Source organism: Oryctolagus cuniculus, chromosome 4 (assembly GCF_051225735.1).
Source record: "Oryctolagus cuniculus isolate XC-2025 breed Fujian yellow rabbit chromosome 4, ASM5122573v1, whole genome shotgun sequence".
NCBI lineage: Eukaryota > Metazoa > Chordata > Mammalia > Lagomorpha > Leporidae > Oryctolagus > Oryctolagus cuniculus.
Genome location: NC_142870.1, coordinates 11645956 through 11668193, shown reverse-complemented (window position 1 = coordinate 11668193; position 22238 = coordinate 11645956). Strand labels below are relative to the sequence as shown.

Genomic DNA, 22238 nt, shown 5'->3' with positions numbered 1-22238 from the left:
TTTTTTAAAAAGATTTAAATGTGTCTTTATTTATTTGAAAGATAGAGTTACAGAGAGGCAGAGGCAGAAAGAAAGAGAGAGAAAGAAAGGTCTTCCACACACTAGTTCATTGTCCAGATGGCCTCAATGGCCAGAGCTGCACCGATCCGAAGCCAGGAGCCTGGAGCTTCTTCCGGGTCTCCCACACAGGTGCAGGGGCCCAAGCACTTGGGCCATCTTCCACTGCTTTCCCAGGCTACAGCAGAGAGTGGGATCGGAAGTGGAGCAGCCAGGACTCGAACTGGTGCCCATATGGGATGCCGGCACTGCAGGCAGTGGCTTAACCTGCTATGTCACAGCACCGGCCCCCTCATGGGTTTTCATATGTTGTATTTCATTTCCTTCCTTGTTAAGTATTTTCTAGTTTCCACTGTGATTTCTTCTTCAACCCGCTGGTTGTTAGAGAGTGTGTTGTTCAATTTTCACATCTAAGGCATCTTCAAAAAGTTCACAGAAAATGAACATGAAAACACTATACATATCGTTCCAAAAATTCTGTCCCATAATAATTTTTTAATTCTATTTTCCATGGATTTTTGAAGTACTCTTATATTTGTGAATGTCCCATGCTCCCTTCTGTTACTGATTTATTATTTTATTACATTGTGGTCAGGAACTCTCAGTTTTGAAAGTCAATGGATACTCTCTGCACGGTCCATTCTGGAGAATGTTCCATGTGCACGTGAGAACAACGTGTGTTCTGCTGTTACAGGTAGAGCGTCCTATACACGACTGTCACATCTCCTTGGCATCTCCTGTTCCCTTGTTGGGCCTCTGCTCTGTTGGTCTGTGCCTCACCGAGAGTGAGATATTGACGTCTCCATCCACGGCTGTTGAATCGTCTACTTGTCTACCAATTCTGTCAGTTTTGCTGCCAGGATTTGGTGGCTCCGTTGGATGATGTACGTGTTTCTAATTTTTATCTCTCTTAACCAAGTGACTTTGCCATCATTATAAAATGTCGTCACTGGAGGGTGGAGATGGTTAGAATCAGAATGTGCCAACCCAAACAAGAAAGAGATAGAGCTGGGAGGTTGTGAAGAGGGGTTCTCACACGATCGCCTGACGGTAACCCTCACAAACGATTCCGCCAGAACCACAGCTTTGCATAGAGGCCACCACAGTCTTAGACAGAATAATTGCCCCTGCTGCCTGTTCAACGGGGCGTGCGTAGGAAAGGACGATGTTCTGCCTTCGGTTTGTTTATGTAGTGCAGTGTTTCTCCAGCTTGAGAAATGCTGGAGCCTCCTTAAAGAAAAAAAAATGCCTTTGGCACCTCCTAGTGTCGGCAAATAGGTTTCCTTTTATTAATTAGGTAGGTGCGCTTTTAAAACCAAGCTCCGGCTTGTAGGGTTTTTACAACCACAAAACCAAGCCCAATTTATAAATGAATTATAAACAAACTGCAAAGCAATAAAATGGAAGAACAAACCCAGTAGCTCCACGTTCAGAAATCATGTTTTGTTGGGATTCTCCTGCCACTGGCAGAATAAAGTGAAATGTCTCATTTACCTCACGTCCCAAATAAACCAACTCAACCATTACTGATTTTTTTGTCAAGCTACGACTGTCTGGGACAGAGCACGTTAAGCTCGTCTCTTTATGGTCCCCTTCCTGGCCCCACCCAAGAAGATCCGTAACCCAAACACATAATGGGTTCCATCTGATGCTTCTAGAATATTCTTAGATTGATTTTTTTTTAAAGACTGCCATCAAAGTGAAGACACAATTTTTTAATTCATGGAAGAGAGCTAGTAAGTCTAGAATTTGAAAGACATTGGCATGGAGCTTGTCTTTAAGGGTGTGAAGTCTGCCATGGTAGAGAGTGGAACAGTCGTAACCAGTCGCCCAGAGATGGAGGCAGAGAGGAGGGGGACCGTCACAGAGGTGCACTCGGACTGCAGGAATAACTTCTCGTGATGTATGGCGCAGGAGGACGACTCTGGCTGACAGCCACTAATTATATATTGCAAAATAGCGCGTAGAGAGGAGGTTGAATGTTCTCAACACAGAGACGTGATACATGACTGTTGTAGACATATATTGAAACATTACACTGAACACTGTAAATATGTATAATTGTTATGTGTCAGTTAAAATCTGCTTTAATTTTTTAACAGACTATTTGACAGGTCAAGTGATGGAGAGACAGAAAGACAGTGAGAAAGAGAGAGAGAGAGAGATCTTCCATCCACTGGTTTACTCTCCAAATGGCTGCAATGGCCCAGGGCAGTCCAGGCCTAAGCCAAAAGCCTGGAACCTTATCTGGGTCTCCCACATGAGTGGCAGGTGCCCAAGTACCTGGGCCATCTTCCAGTCCTTGCCAAGTGCATTAGCAGGGAGCTGGGTTGGAAGTAGAGCAGCTGGGACTCGAACCAGCGCTCCAATTTGGGATGCAAACATCACAGTGTGGGCTTAACCTGCTGCGCCGCGGTCCAGGCCCTTGTTTATTGGTAAATTACGCTTATGCAGGGCGTTTCCTTCAGTTCTATCAGTGACGATCTCGAGCGGGTCGCCATGACTTGACCCGGAAGCGGGCTGGTGGCTGGGTTTACTCCACCCACCAGCTGGGCAAATAGGCATCGATCAGGCCGTGGGCCCTGCCACCGTGGTGCGTGAGGAGCAGGACCAGGCGGTGAGCGGGTTGCTGAGAAGCAGGGAGGAAGCAGCCCTGGCTTCAGAGCTGAGCTAACTTGGCCTTGGCCCCGAGTTCCGACCAGGGCCCTGCACTCCCTGCCCTGACTCCCATCCTTACTGTCACCCACGGAACAAGCTGCAGGAGAACAGAACAGTCAGGGCCATGACCCGAAAGAGGTGACTGATACTGGAGTATCTATCGCCCTGTCCTCAGGGAGGGGTCAGACCATGCAGGCCACTCGCGGGAGGGCACGCCCAGGCGGAGCTGGGCAAGGCATTTGGTATCACCACTTCCCTGTCTGCTGTACTCAATAAACAGATGACTATAAATAGCCCGTGCCTCTCGGTGCACAGCATTGCATAATTAACACCCATGGGAAGGTTTTGGCCAGGACTGGGATGGAACACTTGCCTTGCATTGTGACCCAACAAATTCACCCGAGGACCACTTAACCACCAGTTAACCCCTTATAGAAGATGCGAGAAGGAAAAATGCCTACAATGGTAGGCAAATTAATTTGTGAGACATGCGCTATCCTTCTCTCCCTAATCTCTTCTCAAGGAACCATGAGATGGGAGTCATGGCTGATGCCTTCAATTATTTTGCCCAGGGATGGTTCAACAAGGATTTATGATATAAAATTCTCCACAAAAAATCTTGTATTTCCAGAGTGCTAAGTTTAGGGAAAGTGAATAAGTTCAGCAGAGTGGCAGAATACAAATCAACACCCAAAACTCAGTTGCGTTTCTCTCATTAACAATGAATCTGAAAAGAAAATTTGAAAAAATAATCCTACCTACAACAGCATTGAAAATAATAGAATACTTGGGCATAAATTAACCAAGGTGATAAAAGACTTGTACATTGAAAACTACAAAAACATTAATGAAAGACATTAAAGAAAACTCAAACAAATGGAATAACATCCCTATTCATGGATTGGAATACTTAATTTTTTTTTTTTTTTTTTGACAAGCAGAGTGGACAGTGAGAGAGAGAGAGACAGAGAGAAAGGTCTTCTCTTTGCTGTTGGTTCACCCTCCAATGGCCGCCGGGGCCGGCGCACCGCGCTGAGCTGAAGCCAGGAGCCAGGTGCTTCTCCTGGTCTCCCATGGGGTGCAGGGCCCAAGCACTTGGGCCATCCTCCACTGCACTCCCGGGCCACAGCAGAGAGCTGGCCTGGAAGAGGGGCAACCGGGACAGAATCCGGCACCCCGACCAGGACTAGAACCTGGTGTCCCGGCTCAGCAGACGGGGGATTACCCTATTGAGCCGCGGCACCGGCCTGGAATACTTAATATTGCTGACTGTCCATACCACACAGAGTAATCTACAGATTTAATGCAATCTTACCAAAATCCCAATGGCACGGTTTGCAGAAATTTTTTTAAAATGGATATAAAATATCAAGGAACCCTAAATAACCAAACAATCTTGGAAAAGAACAAAATTACAAGACTCACACTTCCTGATTTCAAAATGTATTACGGGCCGGTACTGTGGCATACCAGGTAAAGCTGCCGCCTGCAGTGCTGGTTCTAGTCCCGGCTGCTCCACTTCCCATCCGGCTCTCTGCTGTGGCCTGGGAAAGCAGCAGAAGATGGCCCAAGTGCTTGGGCCCCTGCACCTGTGTGGGAGACCCGGAAGAAGCTCCTAGCTCCCGGCTTTGGATTGGCCCAACTCTGGCCTTTGCGGCCATTTGAGGAGTGAATTATAGTCTAAAATGACTCATGTTCCAAAATAACCAGAAAAAAAAAAATAGAAATGACAAATGTGTGAGGAGGTGGAAATGCTAATTATCCCGACTGATTATTGCATGTTGTAGACCCTTATCAAATTATAATACTATAAATATAATTTATAGTACCATAAATATGTACAAATTTTCTGTCAACTGAAAACAAAGAAGCAAACTGCATACATAAAAATTTTTAAATGTGGATGGGTAAAACTGCCACCTGCAGTGCCAGCATCCCATATGGCCGCCGGTTCTAGTCCTAGCTGCTCCACTTCCAATCCCACTCTCTGCTATGGCCTGGGAAAGCAACAGAAGATGGTCCAAGTCCTTGGGCCCCTGCACCTGCATAAGAGACCCAGAAGAAGCTCTTGGCTCCTGGCTTCAGATCGGCGTAGCTCTAGCCATTGCGGCCATTTGGGAAGTGAACCAGCAGATGGAAGATCTCTCTCTCTCTCTCTCTCCCTCTCTCTCTCTTTCTCTGCCTCTCTGTAACTCTGCCCTTTCAAATGAATACATATTTTTAAAAAGTTTTAAATGTTTTTAAAGTTGCATTGCTGAAAGGTGTGTGGATATATTGACACAACATCTGGGATTGACTTTGAAGTTGTATGGAAGGGGAGGGAGTGTGAGCACGGACACACAGCGCAATGTGTGGCTGCAGTGGGCAGATTGGAAGTCAAGGTCTTCTCCTCCCACTGCTGCCATGTTGCTAAGAGACAGTCTGGGGCTGGTGCTGTGGCATAGCAGGTAAAGCCACTGCCTGCAGTGCCAACATCCCATATGGGCGCTGGTCTGAGTTCTGGCTGCCCCACTTCCCATCCAGCTCCCTGGTAATGTGCCTGGGAAAGCAGTAGAAGATGCCTTAAGTGCTTGGGCCTATGCACTCTTGTGGGAGACCTGGAAGAAGCTCCTGGCTCCTGGCTCCTGGCTTCACACTGTCCCAGCCAGTGCCATTGCGGCCATTTGGGGAGTGAGCCAGTGGATGGAAGATCTCTCTCTGTCTCTCCTGAGAGAGGGGGAGGAAGCAGGTATGATGTTATCAGTATCCTTGGGAAGCTCCTCCTGAGGGGCGTTTGTTCCACAGTAGTAGGAACCACACGCACTGGGTGACGGCATACAGAGGTCCATTACCCTAGGTGCTCTCTTTCCGTCCAACTTTAGGATTTCTCCATAGTCACCAGAAAAGTTTAAAATAGTGACCTGAATGCTGCAAATCGAAGCTGCATGATGAACACTGGGGATGCATCACCTTATTCCCTCCAGTGCTGGGGACATCAGAGGTTTCCATCATGAAACACTTCATGACGCTGAACGGCTGAGCAGCAGGCAATCTGGGTGGTTCCAGGTTACACATCTCTTGCTGTTTTTGTTGCAGTTCTTGCTTTGTAAGCAAACAACCAACAGGATCCGTCTCTACCTCTTCTTAAACAATCCGTCACCGGAATTCATTGTTTCTCTCCTGTACTGCCATGACCTACAGCAACTTGAAGGGCAACTTAGCCTGGTGCCCCCAGAGACTGTCACTCTCAGGGCTATCCCAGGAGGAGTCCAGAGACATGACAGTGGGGTTCTCCAAGTTCTCCTCTCCATGGGTGAAAAATGTCAAGGAGGTGTGGATGGAGGTGCGCAGGAAAGCAACACTTAATTAAAGGCAAAGGTGGGCCCGGCACTGTGGCGCAGTAGGTTAATCCTCCCCATCTGTGGCGCCGGCATCCCATATGGGCACCAGTTCTAGTCCCGGCTGCTCCACTTCCCATCCAGCTCTCTGCTGTGGCCTGGGAAAGCAGTAGAAGATGGTCCAAGTCCTTTGGCCCCTATACCCATGTGGGAGACCCAGAAGAAGCTCCTGGCCCCTGGCTTCGGATTGGCACAGCTCTGACCATTGCAGCCATTTAGGGAGTGAACCAGCAGAAGGAAGACCTCTCTCTCTTTCTCTCTCTCTCTCTCTCTCTCTTTGTAACTCTACCTTTCAAATAAATAAATAAAATCTTTTTAAAAAGTAAATTTAAAATAAGGCAAAGTACACACTTGGGAGTAGGAGCAACCTTATGAGAGAGAGAATGAGAGAGAGAGTGAGCGAGAGAGAAAGAGAAAGCTTCAATGAACAAAATTGGATGTTGTGGCATAACAGGTAAAGCCACACCAGCATCCCATATGGGCACAGGTTCAGGTCCCAGACGCTCCACTTCTGATCCAGCTCTCTGCTGTGGTCTGGGAAAGCAGTAAAAGATGGCCCAAGTGCTTGGTCCCCTGCAACCACTTGGGAGAGCTGGAAGAAGCTCCTGGCTCCTGGCTTCAGCCTGGCCCATCCCTGGCTATTGCAGTCATTTGGGGAATGAATCAGTGGATTTAAGAGCTCTCTGATGATCCAACATGGGAAGCAGAGCACACAGCAGACTCATAGAATGACAAATGCCCTACATATCACTCTGACCTCAGAATCAGCCCTTAAGGCATCCGGATCAGGCTGAAAAATGCATGAGAGAATTTCAGGCATGGAAAGCCAAGACACTGTGGCAAAAAATGATTCACATGAAAGATCTCTGTTAGTGTGTTCCCAGTGGAAAGAAGGGGCCGTCAAAGAAGGATGTACTTTTCTCTGAAGGGAGGAGAGAGCTTCCACTTTGCTTATGGCCCTGTCTAGATACTGATGGATTTTGTGGATTCAGAAGGCTTCCATAGCCTTGGCAGCTCATGACAAGAGCCTCAGGTGATTACTGACATCATAAATAAGAGTTTCAGTTGTTAAATCAACAACAGGAGTCACTGTGCACTTGCTGCCCCTGTAGGACCTCTATCCTTAATGTGTTGTACTATGTGAATTAACGGTAAAACTTGTCTTAAAACAGTACTTGGTGTGTCTGTGTGGGTGTAAAAACTGTTGAAATCTTTACTTAGTACAGAGTTGGTCTTCTGTATATAAATATAATTAAAAATAAATCTTGGCCAGCACCGCAGCTCACTAGGCTAATCCTCCGCCTAGCGGCGCTGGCACACCGGGTTCTAGTCCCGGTCAGGGCGCTGGATTCTGTCCCGGTTGCCCCTCTTCCAGGCCAGCTCTCTGCTGTGGCCTGGGAGTGCAATGGAGGATGGCCCAAGTGCTTGGGCCCTGCACCCCATGGGAGACCAGGAGAAGCGCCTGACTCCTGCCTTCGGATCAGCGTGGTGTGCCGGCTGCAGTGGCCATTGGAGGGTGAACCAACGGCAAAGGAAGACCTTTCTCTCTGTCTCTCTCTCTCACTGTCCACTCTGCCTGTCAAAAAAAAATCTTAATGAAGAATGAGATGTGAGAGGGAGTAGGAGGTGGAATGTTTTGGGGTGGGAGGGCAGCTATGGGGGAAAAACTGCTGTAATCCAAAAGTTGTACTTATGAAATTTCTCTCTCAAACTCTGCCTATCAAATAAATAACTAAATCTTTTTTAAATTGCTTTTAAAAAGCCAGGTAGTCTTTTTATGGGATGGGGTGGTTTCTGGGATGATGCTTAATTGACTATTCAATTAAGTGTGGAGTTCGGGCAGAGCTTGCATAGTGCCCATTTCTGTGCCCCCCTTCTTTCTAAATTTTTATCTTTTTAAGATTTTATTTATTTATTTATTTATTTGCGATGTAGAGTTACAGACAGAGGGTGAGACAGAGATAAAGGTCTTCCATTCAATGGTTCACTCCCCAAATGGCCACAGTGGTCAGAACTGGGCCAGGCCGAAGCCAGGAGCTTCTTCTCCCACGTGGGTGCAGAGGCCTGAGGACTTGGGCCATCTTCCACTGCTTTCCCAGGCCTCAGCAGGGAGCTGGTTGGGAAGAGGAGCAGCTGGGACAAGAACCAGCATCCATATGGGCACCGCAGGCAGAAGCCTACTATGCCGCAGTGCCGGCCCCCATCCATGTCCTTTCATCGGGGATGAAGCAAGGGTCACGACCTTTGAGCACAGAGGAAGGAGGATCGGGTGCATGACGGGCAGTGGGAGTGCCGAGCCTGCAATGGTGTTGGATATTTCTAGCTGGAGCCAGCTGTTAAGTAGCGACACCTGGCACCTGCAGTTTGCACAGAAGGGGATGGGCTTTGTGGGTGGGGGGTGCATTCAGCCGCGGCTCCTCCTCGCTCACCAGCGACCTGCCTGCATCAGTCCAGCCCAAAACACCAAGAGTGCCCAGGTGGAGAAACCGCACCTTAAAATCTTCTGTGGATGGCACTTCTTGGACAGCCACCGGGAACCCACACATTTTTCCATATCCTGACTTCGTTCCTTCTTTGGAAGAAATGTTTCTTGATAAGCATTTGGGTTTTTCTGTTAGTAAAATCACTGCTTTATTCTTGGGGAAGTAAAACAAGGGTGTGGTCTTACCTTTGGCCACTGTACGGGGAGTACAGGCCTGGCCCTGGCTCGTGCTGAAGGAGGCAGTGCAGGTGGTGAACCATCGGATGGAAGACCTCTCTCTGCTTCTCCTCTCTCTTTGTAACTCTGACTTTCAAATAAGTAAATAAATCTTAAAAAAGAAAAAAAGAAAAAAAAAAGAAAAAAGAAGGCGAGCGAAATCATCTGGTCTGGCCCTGCCAAGCAACCAGAGGTGGCACTTGAACTTCACAAACCTACAGCAGGCTAATGCTTAAGTTGATGATTTTGTACGGCCCGTGAACAATATCATGAATTTCCAAATGGCCCTCGGCAGAACAAAAGGTTCCCCACCCATGCCAGCCGAGCTTGGAATAGTTCCAGAAGGCACCAGCCGGTAAGTGGGTGTGGCAGGGTTGTCTAGGGGGGCCCCTGGAAGTGGAGCCCCTGAAAGGAATGAGAAGGAGCGCCTGGCTCCCTAAGGGACAATGAACCTATTCAGGGAGTTCCTTCTCGCTACCTCCGACGTCCAGGTCTGTGCGCACTGCCTCCAGGGGAGAACATTTGCCAAGATCACTGTGGTTCCAAGGAGCTTGACCAGTCCTTCCGAGACGGCGCGAGGCCACCAGCAGGCAGGCAGTTCTTCAAGGCCTTGAACCCTTTCCCGTGGGCCCCATGAGTGCTCCAGCTCCCGGTGTTGGCGTGCGACTGCCTGGGCTGGAATTCCCTCCCTTTGCCCTTGACCCTTCGGGGCACGGCAGTCTTATCTGTTCTCTGGAAAGTGAAGGGATGGGTCCATTCTTGTTCTCGACTGGCCCCACAGAGCAGAGAGCAAAGACCAGAAGGTGCCAACGTGGAGCGCAGAGCCCAGGAGGGAGAACAGATGCTGTGGCCAGGTGGCTGGCTTAGAAATTGGGAGGATTCATCAGCAATTCTGGAGTGTTCGCATATGTATTTCCCTGAGCAGGGTTTAATATCACTAAGAATCATGACCGTTTGGAAAACAATAAATAAATTTTGATTCTGGTGTCATAGAGAAATTGGTTTAAAAAAAATAAAAAAACAAGGCATCTGTCTTGTATGTTTGTTTTCCTCTAATAGGGAACTTGAGCTGTGCCCTAAGCGTCCCCTGTCGCTGGCCTTGCACCAGCTCTGTGTGGTGGCTGATTCCTGTAACTCACATCACGGCGATGATAGCCATCAAGAACAAATAATTGAACCAAAGCCGGGATCCTCCTACTTCTGTTGCCATTTGCTTCAGGGAACGGAAGTTGAAAGGAGATCAAGCGCAGGCACCTGTCCCCAGAAACGCTGGGCGTGCCCTGCACACCCCACCCTGTGCCCGTCTCATCAGCACAGACCGCTTACAAACATAGACCACATAGTCACGCTTGGTTCCTTCACTCCGAAGCACTTATTGTCAAGAAGCGCATTTCTCTGATTCGGTGTTGGCCCCTGAGCCAATAGACCTTCTTCCTCAAATGCAGAGTTCAAACTTTGCCCATGACTAAGCACACAGTGCCTACGCACACTTCCTCTTCTCTGCAGGAAATCTTTATATTTTTTTAAGGTTTATTTATTTACTTGAACTCAGAGATACAGAGAGAGGAGAGACAGACAGAGAGATAGAGAGAATCTTCCAACCACTGGTTCACTTCCCCAGATGGCCGCAATGGCCAGAACTGGGCCAGGCCAAAGCCAGGAGCCAGTAGCTTCATCCGGGTCTCTGATGTGGGTGGCAGGGGCCTGAAAACTTGGGCCATCTTCTATTGCCTTCCCAAGCACGTTAGCTGGGAGCTGGGACACGAACTGGTGCCCATATGGGATTGCTGGCATTGCTGGTGGCAGGTTAACCCACTTCACCACAACACTGGCCCCCAGAGAGCTTATTTGTTTCATGCATGAAACTTAAAAAACAAACAATTGACTACCATAAGAAAAAAAATTACCACGCTCACCACCCAAAAGTATGGAAACAGATAACGCAGAATAATTGTCAGGCATTTCTTTCTGAGTTGGCACACCGACATGAAGCAGAGACTTAAGGGATAGGGCTCACGAGGATTGAACCCAACTCAGATGTCAGCTCTGCCACCTACTGGTTGGCTAAGCTTGGGCAAAGAATTTCACTTGTGTGCTTAAAATCTAGGAAGTGAGTGTTGTATGTGTCGCAGCTCAGCAGGTCAAGCTGCCGCCTGCAATGCTGGCATCCTGAATGAGTGCCGGTTTGAATCCCAGCTGCTCCACCTCTGATCCAGTTTCCTGCTGGTGTGGCCTGGGAAAGCAGCAGCAGATGCACCCACGTGGGAGACCTGGAAACAGCTCCTGGCTCCGGCTTCTGCCTGGCTCAGCCCTGGTTGTTACAGTCATTTGGAGAGTGAACCGGCGGATGGACGGACTCTCTCTCTCTCTCTCTCTCTCTCTGCCTTTTAAATAAATAAACAAATCTTTTAAACGGGCATGCTCACCCCCGGGTCACCGGGCTATTCCAGAGATAAGTAGTGATGGACACACAGCCTCTAGCACAAGTCATAACTGCATTATTATCTAAAAGATTCTAGAATCACACACACTGCAGACACATTTGCTTCGTTGTTTTTTTGTTTTGTTTTGTTTTAAGAAAACACAGATGCTAATGCTGATTTGAAACCAAATCAAACTCCCCCCTCCTCGGTCCTTCCCCATCACACAACCCCATCCCATCTGGCTGCTGAGGTCACAACCGCCTGTCACCTCTGAGTCCTTCCTCTCTCATGCCCCACCTTCTCTCTGTCAGATCTTCCAGTGCTGCCTCCAAATACCTTGAATCCCTTTACTGCCCTCCGCTGCTGCTGCCCTGGTTCAAGCCACCAGCTGGAGAACCAGGACGCACTTGGAAACACACATCCAGGAGAGTTTTGACCAAGTTGACACATAAATTAGCCATCACAAGATGCTCAGAAAATGACTGACTCGTTCACCGAACCACTGAGATCAGAATTCAAATGCTTAAGTTACGCTGTTATCAATGAATTTAAAAAAAAAAATACTACTTTCAGGGCCAGCGCTGTGGTGTAGCAGATAAAGCCGCCTCTTGCAGTACCGGCATCTCATACGGGCGCTGGTTTGAGTCCCGGCTGCTCCTTTTCCAACCCAGCTCTCTGCTATGGCCTGGGAAAGCAGTGGAAGATGGCCCAAGTCCTTGGGCCCCTGCACCCATGTGGGAGACTGGAAGAAGCTCCTGGCTCCAGGTTTCAGATTTGCACAGCTCCAGCTGTTGCAGCCATTTGGTGAGTGAACCAGTGGATGGAAGACCTCTCTCTCTGTCTCCCCCTCTCTCTGTCTGTTACCCTACCTCACAAATAAATAAATAAGATCTTTTTTTTAAAAAATGCACTCTATTATGAGATATGGACATCTCAAGCACCAAATGCCCGCCCTCAAATCACTTCACTCTTTTCTCTTTTTTAAAGATTTATTTATTTATTTTAAAAGTCAAAGTTACAGAAAAAGAGATCTTTCACCTGCTGGTTCACTCCCCAGATGGCCACAAGGATGCCAGGAGCCAGGAGCTTCCTCTAGGTCTCCCATGTGGGCTCAGAGGCCTTAAGACCTGGGCCATCCTCCACTGCTTTTCCCATGCCATTAGCACAGAGCTGGATGAGAAGTGGAGCAGCTGGGACTTGAACCGGCGCCCATGAGAGATGCTGGCACTGCAGGTGGCGGCTTAACCTGCTACGCCACGACGTCGGCCCCATCATTTCACTCTTAAGCTGCCCTGTTCCTTATTTATTCTCCTCCTTTGATCTGGCACAGCCACCTGTGTCTACCTTTCCCCACGTTGCCAATTTCCCTTATGGTTTCTAGGGTCGGTGTAGTCTTTTCCCATCCTATCCGAATCTTCCCACCCTCACCGCAGTGACTGCCAACAGCAAGGATTTTGACAGGTGTGAGATGAGGCTCACTCCATCCCCGTGAGTGTGGCTCCCTTCCTACAGGTCCTGGGAAAGCAGTAGAAGATGGCCCAAATCCTTGGGCCCCTGCACCTGCATGGGAGACCCAGAAGAGGCCCCTGGCTCCTGGCTCCTGGCTCCTGGCTCCTGGCTCCTGGCTCCTGGCTCCTGGCTCCTGGTTCCTGGCTTCAGTTCAGCACAGCTCCAGCCATTGCAGCCATTTGGGGAGTGAACCAGCGGAAGGAAGACCTTTCTCTGCCTCTGCCTCTCTGTAACTCTGCCTTTCAAATAGATAAATAAATCTTAAAAAAAAAAAAAAAAAAAAAGGACACCTGTATTACTGGGATTTGATGAGGAGTCTCTCTCTCTCTCTCTCTCTCTCTCTCACACACACACACACACACACACACACACACACGAGTACAGCCTGAGGCGTTCCAGAGATGCTGTTGTATGGGAAAGCAATGCATTCTCATATATGTATCATGTCCCCAGCCACTTCACCAAGCCGCCCAATGCTGGTGAAACACGCCTGAGTCCCTGGAATGTTCCAGAACACAGTTCCTAAAGTGTGGTCCCAGAACCCCGTGCAGGGGATCTGCAAGATCGTAGTCACACCAAGAGCTTCCTGTCCTTTGCGCTCTCATGCTCAAAGCGCGACGTGCAGTGAGGTTTCCAGAGCCTTCGCTGTGTGTGGTATTGAACCTGCTCACAGCAGGGCGATAAAGAATCCAGCCTCCCCTAGCCCAGAAGGGAAAGAGATTTATAAAATGTCTATAAAACAAGAACAGTTTTATCACTAAAATGTTTTGTTTGCTAAAGTATAATTATTTCTCATAAAAACAGATTTATTACTTTTGCATGAATGCATAAGTAAATATTTATATTTTTTCTTTTTCTTTTTTTCTTTTTGACAGGCAGAGTTAGACAGTGAGAGAGAGAGACAGAGAGAAAGGTCTTCCTTCCGTTGGTTCACCCCCCAAATAACTGCCATGGCCGGCACTGCGCCAATCCGAAGCCAGGAGCCAGGTGCTTCTCCTGGTCTCCCATGTGGGTGCAGAGCCCCAGCACTTGGGCCATCCTCCACTGCACTCCCGGGCCACAGCAGAGAGCTGGACTGGAAGAGGATTAACCTAGTGAGCTACAGCGCCGGCCTTACATTTTTTTCTTAGTCTTAATTTCTTTTTTTTTTTTTAAAAAAAAACTTATTTGTTGAAAGGCAGAGTGACAGAGAGGGAGAGACAGAGATCTTATAAAAATAGATTTATTACTTTTGCATGAATCCATAAGTAAATATTTACATTTTTCTTACTCTTAACTTTTTTTTTAAAGATTTATTTCATTTTTTTTTTATTTGAAAGACAGAGTTACAGAGAGAGATAGAGACAGAGAGAAAGGTCTTCCAACTCTTGGTTCACTCTCCAGATGGCCACAATGGCTGGAGCTGTGCAGATCCGAGGCCAGGAGCCAGGAGTTCCTTCCAGGTCTCCCATGCGGGTGCAGGGGCCCAAGGACTTGGGCCATCTTCCACTGCTTTCCCAGGCCATAGCAGAGAGCTGGGTTGGAAGAGGAGCAGCCGGGACTCGAACCAGCGTCCATATGGGATGCCGGCGCTTCAGGCCAGGGCTTTAACCCACTGCGCCACAGCGCCAGCCCCTCTTCTTTTTTAAAAAAGACTTCTTTGAAAGGCAGAGTGACAGAGAGGGAGAGACAAACAGACAGAGGTCTTCCATCTGCTGGTTCACTTCCCAGTTGGCCACAATGGTTAGGGCCGGGCCAGGCCAAAGCCAGGAGCCTGGAACTTCATCAGGGCCTCCTTCGTGGGTGGCAGGGGCCTGAGAACTTGGGCCATCTTCCCGACAATGACCCTTCAGCGTTCTTGGCCAGTGTGAATAGGCTCATGGGGTCCTGAGACCAAAAGGCTTGAGAACTGCTCTTCCGGAAAGACCATCAGAACTGCACGCGCGCCATGCTAATTTGGTGTTCTGGAGCCTGCCCCTGGTGGGTCGCGTTCTCCCCTCACTTCATCTGTTAGCAGGGACTTCCCGCGCCCTGGCGACGCCTCACAGCGAGAGAGCGGGGCCCAGTTTAGCTCCTGGCTGGAGCTGAAGGCTTCCAACGCTTCCAAAGGCCGGCGGTGTCTCCCAGACTGTTTTCTTCCACAAAATCTTCTGCAGCGACTGCCCTGGGGTGCGCTGCTCTGGTCTTTCAGAGTTGCTCCAACGGCAAGATTTTTCCCTTTTAGTATTAAAAAAATAGCCATTTGGCCGGTGCCGCAGCTCACTAGGCTAATCCTCCACCTTGCGGCGCCGGCACACCGGGTTCTAGTCCCGGTCGGGGCGCCGGATTCTGTCCTGGTTGCCCCTCTTCTAGGCCAGCTCTCTGCTGTGGCCCAGGAAGGCAGTGGAGGATGGCCCAAGTGCTTGGGCCCTGCACCCCATGGGAGACCAGGAAAAGCACCTGGCTCCTGCCTTTGGATCAGCGCGGTGCGCCGGCCGTGGCAGCCATTGGAGGGTGAACTAACGGCAAAGGAAGACCTTTCTCTCTGTCTCTCTCTGTCCACTCTGCCTGTCAAAGGAAGACCTTTCTCTCTGTCTCTCTCTGTCCACTCTGCCTGTCAAAAAAAAAATAGCCATTTATTTCTAGCGGTGGTGCAGTTTTGAGCGAATCTTGATTTGCACCTCACTTTTTCTCATTTGTGTTGGAGCACATCAGTGCATATCAACTGTGATGAGGCGACACTGAGGTCACTTGTGGGGGCCAGCACTGTGGCGTAGCCAGTTAAGCTTCGGCCTGCGATACCGGCATCACATGTGAGTGTTGGTTCGAGTCCCAGCGGCTCTGCTCCCAATCCAGCTCCCTGCTAATGCACCTGGGAGACCTGGATGAAGCCCCTGGCTCCTGGCTTCAGCCTGGCCCAGCCCTGGCCATTGCAGCTACGTGGGGAGTGAACCCACAAATGGAAGATCTCTCTCTCTCTCTCTCTCTAACTCTGCCTTTCAAACAACTAAATCTTTAAAATAAGATCACTTGTGAAAGTGATGAAGGACTGCTATGCTCACAGAGACATTCCAAGCAATAGAGGCAAAATGAATGACAGAATCATACAATCCGCCTTTTGCAACTCCGAGTGGACACATAAGTTCAGGAGAGGCTCATCAATGGATACTAAAACCTAACCTCTCAGGGAAAATTGCTGGGGACAGATTTGCACAGTGACAACATCCTTTTCCGCCAATTGCTTGCTACTCCCAACGGGGAAAACTGACCTTGGCCGTGGACAGATCGGGCTGTCACCACCTCACCCCAGCGATCACTGGTGAATGAGAGGTCCACTTGGTCTGACTTGGGAAGGGCTCACCGCGATTATTTTTTTTAACTTACAATGGTGCAAAAGCAAGCACCAGCCAGGAGAAACGCTTCTGGTGCTGGGATTTTGATTTTTCCCAGGCTAGCACATACGACAGGGCCCTCTGTGGACACGGGGCAGTGCAGTAGCTGAAGCGCCCAACAGCCCTGGTCACAAGGGAGAAGCACCAGCCCCCTACAGCGCCCCGGGCTGCTCGGCTGTGCTGTTGGGGAGGTCACGGTGTTCAGTGCACTCTCACATACACTGCTTTTTTTTTTTTTTTTTTTTACAGGCAGAGTGGACAGTGAGAGAGAGAGAGACAGAGAGAAAGGTCTTCCTTTGCTGTTGGTTCACCCTCGAATGGCCGCCGCGGCCAGCGCACCGTGCTGATCCGAAGGCAGGAGCCAGGTGCTTCTCCTGGTCTCCCATGGGGTGCAGGGCCCAAGCACTTGGGCCATCCTCCACTGCACTCCCGGGCCACAGCAGAGAGCTAGCCTGGAAGGGGAGCAACCGGGACAGAATCCGGCACCCCGACCGGGACTAGAACCTGGTGTGCCGGCGCCACAAGCAGAGGATTAGCCTAGTGAGCCACAGCGCCGGCCCTCACATACACTGCTTTCAACTGACCGGGGCGGGGGCGGGGGCGGGGTGGAGGTCACTGGGATACAACACACGGGACAGTGAGGAGCACCTGCTTTCTCGCCAATGTGCTCACCCTGCAGCCCACAGGCAGATGCGAAGTTTGTGGGGCCTAAAGCATATTTAACATCGTCAGTCCTTCCTCAAGGAAAAGACTACAAAACTAGATACAAAAGTATTTACATAGAATGAGAAAACAAAGTTACAAGTTACAAAGCCCAAAGAGGAGTCACAGACCATGAGTGTCACCAAATGCTGGGAAACAACAATATTGTGTTCACTGCCTGACACGTCTGTCTGATGCTTTCCCCTCCGCTGCTGGCCGCAGGCTCTCTGGACATTTGTGTAGGATCCTTTCCATAGAAGAGAGGTTTGTAGGTCGGCGCTGTGGCCCAGGGGGTTAAGCCGCTGTCTACTGTGCCAGCATCCCGTATGGGTGCTCCGCTTCTGACCCAGCTCCCTGCTAATGCACTTGCAAAAGCAGCAGAGGATACCTCAAGTCCTTGGACCCCTGCACCCACATGGGAGACCTGGAAGAAGCTCCTGGCTCCTGGCTTCAGCCTGGCCCAGCTCCACTGTTGCAGGCATTTGGGGAGTGGGCCAGCAGATGGAAGACCTCTCTCTCTCTCTCTGTAACTCTGCCTTCAAATCAATAAATAAAATCTTAAAAGAAGAAGAAGAACAGGAACAACAGAGGTTCTCATCTGGCTGCAAGTTCAACCGCAGAGTTCCCACCACCCACCCAATCAACTCAGCTAAGCCTGGGCATTGCCTGTCTTTGAACATGGCCAGAGACTTCTAAGGCACAGCCCGGGCAGAGGACACTGGCAAAGCCACTCCGGGCAGCCCACAGCCCCAGCCGTGCCTCGCTCTGACTCAGCACTGTGGCAGACAGAAACTGAGCCAGAGACAGGAAGCAGAAGCATGGGGCCCACAGCGAGCACTGGGGCCCAGAAAAACCCTGGTCTGGTCACAGGGGACACTTAGGGGAGCTGAGAACTCAGGCCTGTCAGCCTGGTTTCTGCCCCTCCGTCTCCCTCTCTCCCACCCCTGCCTCACAGAGCAGCAAAGTCCCAGGAGGGTGAGGAGGGACGGCCCACAGGGGTTAAGCGGCACCACCCCAGGGCACAGGCTGCTGGATTGTGTGGCCCTGAAAGACAGCGGAGCATCTGCGAGCAGTCTGTCCCTTACCCGCGAGCCGTCCCTCCCGCCAGCCCTCGCATCCATAAAATGTCTTTGTTGTCCCTGCCGCACCTACTTTGGATGTCGGCTATGAAGAGAACTGCTCCATATGGGCTTTGGGGGGCCTGGCTTCTCTCCCGCGGCATCACGCATGGAGCCTCCCCTTGATGCCAACGGGCCTGGTGAGTGTTGGGTCTGTCCACTCAGAAACCACTGGGCCTTTGCACTCTCTCCACTTTGGGCTGACCACACTCAAGTCACTCACGGCCACTTCCCTGAAGGCAGCTCAGAGCATGTTGGTGGCCGTGGCCCTTCGGGTGTCGGCTAAAAGAACCAGAGTCTAGTTGAAGAGTCCCAACTGCAGAATTTATTCAGGATGAGGGCAGGGACATCAGTCCAGTGATGGGGAGGGGTGGGGCGTGGGGGAGGGGGAGGGTGGGGGTAAGGGTGGGGATTAGTCGGTGGCTTTGTCAGGACTTGAGCTATGCACCTTTCTTCACTCCTTGAGTGCGTTCAGAAAATTGGGTCCACGAGACAGAGTTGGGCAAAATACATCTGGCATGGCCAGCCCTGCGGTATAGCAGGTAAAGCTGCCACCTGCAGTGCCAGCACCCCATATGGGCGCCGGTTCTAGTCCCGGCTGCTCCACTTTCAATCCAGCTCTCTGCTGTGGCCCAGGAAAGCAGTAGAAGATGGCCCAAGTGCTTGGGCCCCTGCACCTGCATGGGAGACCTGGCTCCTGGCTTCAGATTGGCTCAGCTCCAGCCATTGCAGCTATCTGGGGAGTGAATCAGTGGATGGAAGACCTCTCTCTCTCTCTCTCCGCCTCTCTGTAACTCTGCCTTTCAAATAAATAAATCTTTAAAAAAGTACATCTGGCTGCTACTTATCAAGATGCGAGCATGTCTGGTGACATTAGAAGTTCAGGGCTGATGGGGAGGGCTATCTGATGTCTGCCTTCCAGCCTGCACCTGCACAGGAGGAGCCAAGGGCTTAATTTCCTGTAATGGCCCCAATGGGAAAACTGGCTCCTTTCTTTCTTTTAAATTTTTTATTAATTTATTTCAGCGGCAGAGACACACATACAAATGACACAGAGAGACAAATAGAGATAGACAGACAGAACTCTTCATCTGCTGGCTTACTCCCCAAAATGCCTACAACTGCTAGGACTGGGAGTTCAATGCGAGTCCCCATGTGGGTGGCAGGAGCCCAATGACTGAGCCACCCCACTGCCTCCCAGGGTCTGCATTAGCAGGAAGCCGGAGTCAGGAGCCAAAACTGGACATCTGACCCCAAAGGGGGACACTGGTGACTTCACAGCTAGGTCACACTGGTGACGTCACGGCAAGCTGAGTGCTGTCATCCTGTTTTTCCCTGTCTCGTGGGAGCAGGTGCTCCTGGCCAGGAGGTGAGGGGTCCTGCTGAAGCTGCCCCAAGGCTTTGTCACAGCACAGTTGCACCCGGCTTGCTGAGGTCTCTGCAGGCTGCACTTCGTCCTGGAGATGTCATTTCGTCCCTACAGGCTGAGCCGGATGAACGCTCCTCCTAGGGCGCATGTGCCCCAGGCTCTCTGTGTAGACTTAGCCAGTCCTCACCCCTCCAGACATCCAGCCCCTGCTGCTCTTTCTTCCATGAGCCTCCTGTCAAGCTCTCCCCATCTCCTGTCTATCAGACATGCTGCAGAAACCCGAACTTCAAAGCATGGAGTAAGTCAGCCCTGGTCACTCTTTCTCAGTCTGCTCGGCACCCCTGGAGCTCACTCAGCCTAGCACATAATCCAGAGGTCGCTGAATTCCATCCACCGATTGCATGCAATCCAAGCCTGTGTTTAGCCAAAAGCACCCTGCAAAGCTCCCCACACCACCGCAGCATAACCCTGGCCAGTTGCCTGGTGTCTGTTGGCATCTGTAGGAACCACGCATGATGGTGGCCTTGCACTTCAAAAAGTGGACCTCCAAGGAAAGCCCAGCTTCTACTCCTGGAGAAGCTGCTGACAGCCCTAAACTTCCCCGGATTTAGGATCCAGCCTCCACCCCCTTCGTGCACATCTGTCTCTGAGCGTGTGAGCCTGCCTAGACTTCTGCGTGTCTTACTTAATCAGAGCAGGAAACGAGACAGTCAGCTCATCCCGGTCCGCCGGGGACTTTCCCAGCCTCTCAGAGCTTGGCAAACCCAGACAGCTGATCACCACGGGACACTTTACAGCGACAGAGGGGATTAAAGACTGCAGCCAAACACAGCCACAAGGAAGTGCTGAGAGGTCACAGGGAGGACAGGACAGCAGAAAACACCCCCTCCCCTGGTGTCAGGTGGTTAACCCGCCCAACCAGTGCTAGGGTTTTGGAGGTCAGTAATCCACGCCCCCAAAGTTGCCAGCTTAGTAAGAAACAAACCCTCGCCAGGAAGGGGGCAGATGCAGCAAACCTGGCATCGTGCCGGGGAGCGTTCTTCTCTCAGTGATGGAGGTAAAAGTCATGTCACCTAACTGAACCGTCTTTTTTTTTTTTTTTTTTTTGACAGGCAGAGTGGACAGTGAGAGAGAGAGACAGAGAGAAAGGTCTTCCTTTGCCATTGGTTCATCCTCCAATGGCCGCCACGGCCGGCGCGCTGTGGCCGATCCGATGGCAGGAGCCAGGTGCTTCTCCTGGTCTCCCATGGGGTGCAGGGCCCAAGGACCTGGGCCATCCTCCACTGCACTCCCGGGCCGCAGCAGAGAGCTGGCCTGGAAGAGAGGCAACCGGGACACAATCCGGCGCCCTGACCGGGACTAGAACCCGGTGTGCCGGCGCCACTAGGTGGAGGATTAGCCTAGTGAGCCGCGGCGCCGGCCATGAACCGTCTTAAAGTGTCCCATTCAGTGGCATTTAGGGCACTCACGATGTTGTGCGACCACCGCTAGCATGCACTCCCCCCACACCCATCAGACACCTCGTTCTCCCCCCACCCCCACCCCCACCTCCAGCAGTGGCCAGTCTGTTTCCTGTCTATGTGGATTGTCCCATTCTGGGCATTGCACAGAAATGGGGTCATACAATATGTGGTCCTTGACAACCGGCTTCTCTACTCGGCATGATTTAAGCTTTATCCCTGGGGCCAGTGCTATGGCATAACAGGTTAAGCTGCCACCTGCAGTGCTGGCATCCCATATGGGCGCTGGTTTGAGTTCCGGCTGCTCCATTGCTGATCCAGCTCTCTGCTGTGGCCTGGGAAAGCAGTGGAGGATGGCCCGAGTCCTTGGGCCCCTGCACTCGCGTGGGAGACCCAGAAGAAGCTCCTGGCTCCTGGCTTCAGATCGGCATAGCTGTGGTTGTTGCAGCCATTTGGGGAGTGAACCAGTGAATGGAGGACCTCTCTCTCTCTCTCTCTCCACCTCTGCCTCTCTGTAGCTGTCTTTCAAATAAATAAATAAATCTTAAAAAAAAAAAAAAAGATTCATCCCTGTGACAGCATGTGTCGGTACTTTGTTCCTGTTCATGGTCGAATAGTATTTCATGGCACGGCTGGCCCAGGTTTTGTCTGGCCTTGGTTGTTAAGTTTCTTGAGGGTTGGAGCTGAACTCAAACTTGCCCTGAGCTTCTCTGGGGAACAAGGCCGTTCTGCTGTCTCTTGTTTCTTTCTCCTTCTCCTTCTTCTTCTTTTTTTTTCTTTCATTTTATTTGAAAGGCAAAGAAACAGAGGGAGAGAGACCACCCTTCCACTTGTTCGCACCCCAAGTTCTGGGGCTGGGGCTGGGCCAGGCCAAAGTCGGGAGCCCAGGATTCAATCCCGGTCCCCCATGTGGTTGCCAGGAACCCAGGTACTTGAACCATGACCTGCTTCCTCCCAGGGTGCACAGTCGCAGGAAGCTGGATCAGAGGCGACGGAGCTGGCACCAGAACCAGGCACTCCGATGCCTGCCCCAAGCATCCACTTAGCCACCGCACCAAACGCCTGCCCCCTTGCTGTTGTTTTAGCATTGCAAATAAAATGCTAATTTATTTGCATTGTGAAACAAACACATCTCCAAGGACACTCACCTGTGCTCTGCGCGGGCTCCGGCACATAAGAAGCGTGAGGTCTCGGTGAGATCCTCACTCCCTCCTCCCCAGCACCGCCCCTGGGCCCGTAAACACGCTCAGGTCTCCCCGAACTCAAAAACATACGCAGATTTCCGCTGGGCCTACCACTTCCTCTGCTCACCCCCACGCGTCGTCACCACACTTTCCTCGGCTTCCTCTCGCCCACTGGGTGGCTGATGCTCCTTCAACAGCGCCCTCAGCGCCCGCAACGCCCCCACCCTTGACCTCTGCAAGCATTGGCCCCTGTGGATCAGCCTCTTCCTTCTGAGAACTCTACGCCTCCCTCATCCTCAGCCCCATTTTATCATCATCATCTCCTATCTATTT

The 22238-nt window shown here is 50.8% G+C and overlaps 1 long non-coding RNA gene across 1 annotated transcript; it reads right to left on the bottom strand.

Moving 5' to 3' along the window:
- On the bottom strand, positions 1 to 21992 carry LOC138849237 (uncharacterized). The gene is made up of 3 exons (XR_016233043.1): positions 21870 to 21992; positions 8761 to 8902; positions 1 to 1006 (listed from the first exon to the last, which is right to left on the bottom strand). It is a non-coding gene; the product is annotated as an uncharacterized LOC138849237 (long non-coding RNA).
- Positions 21993 to 22238: the final 246 nt, after the last annotated feature.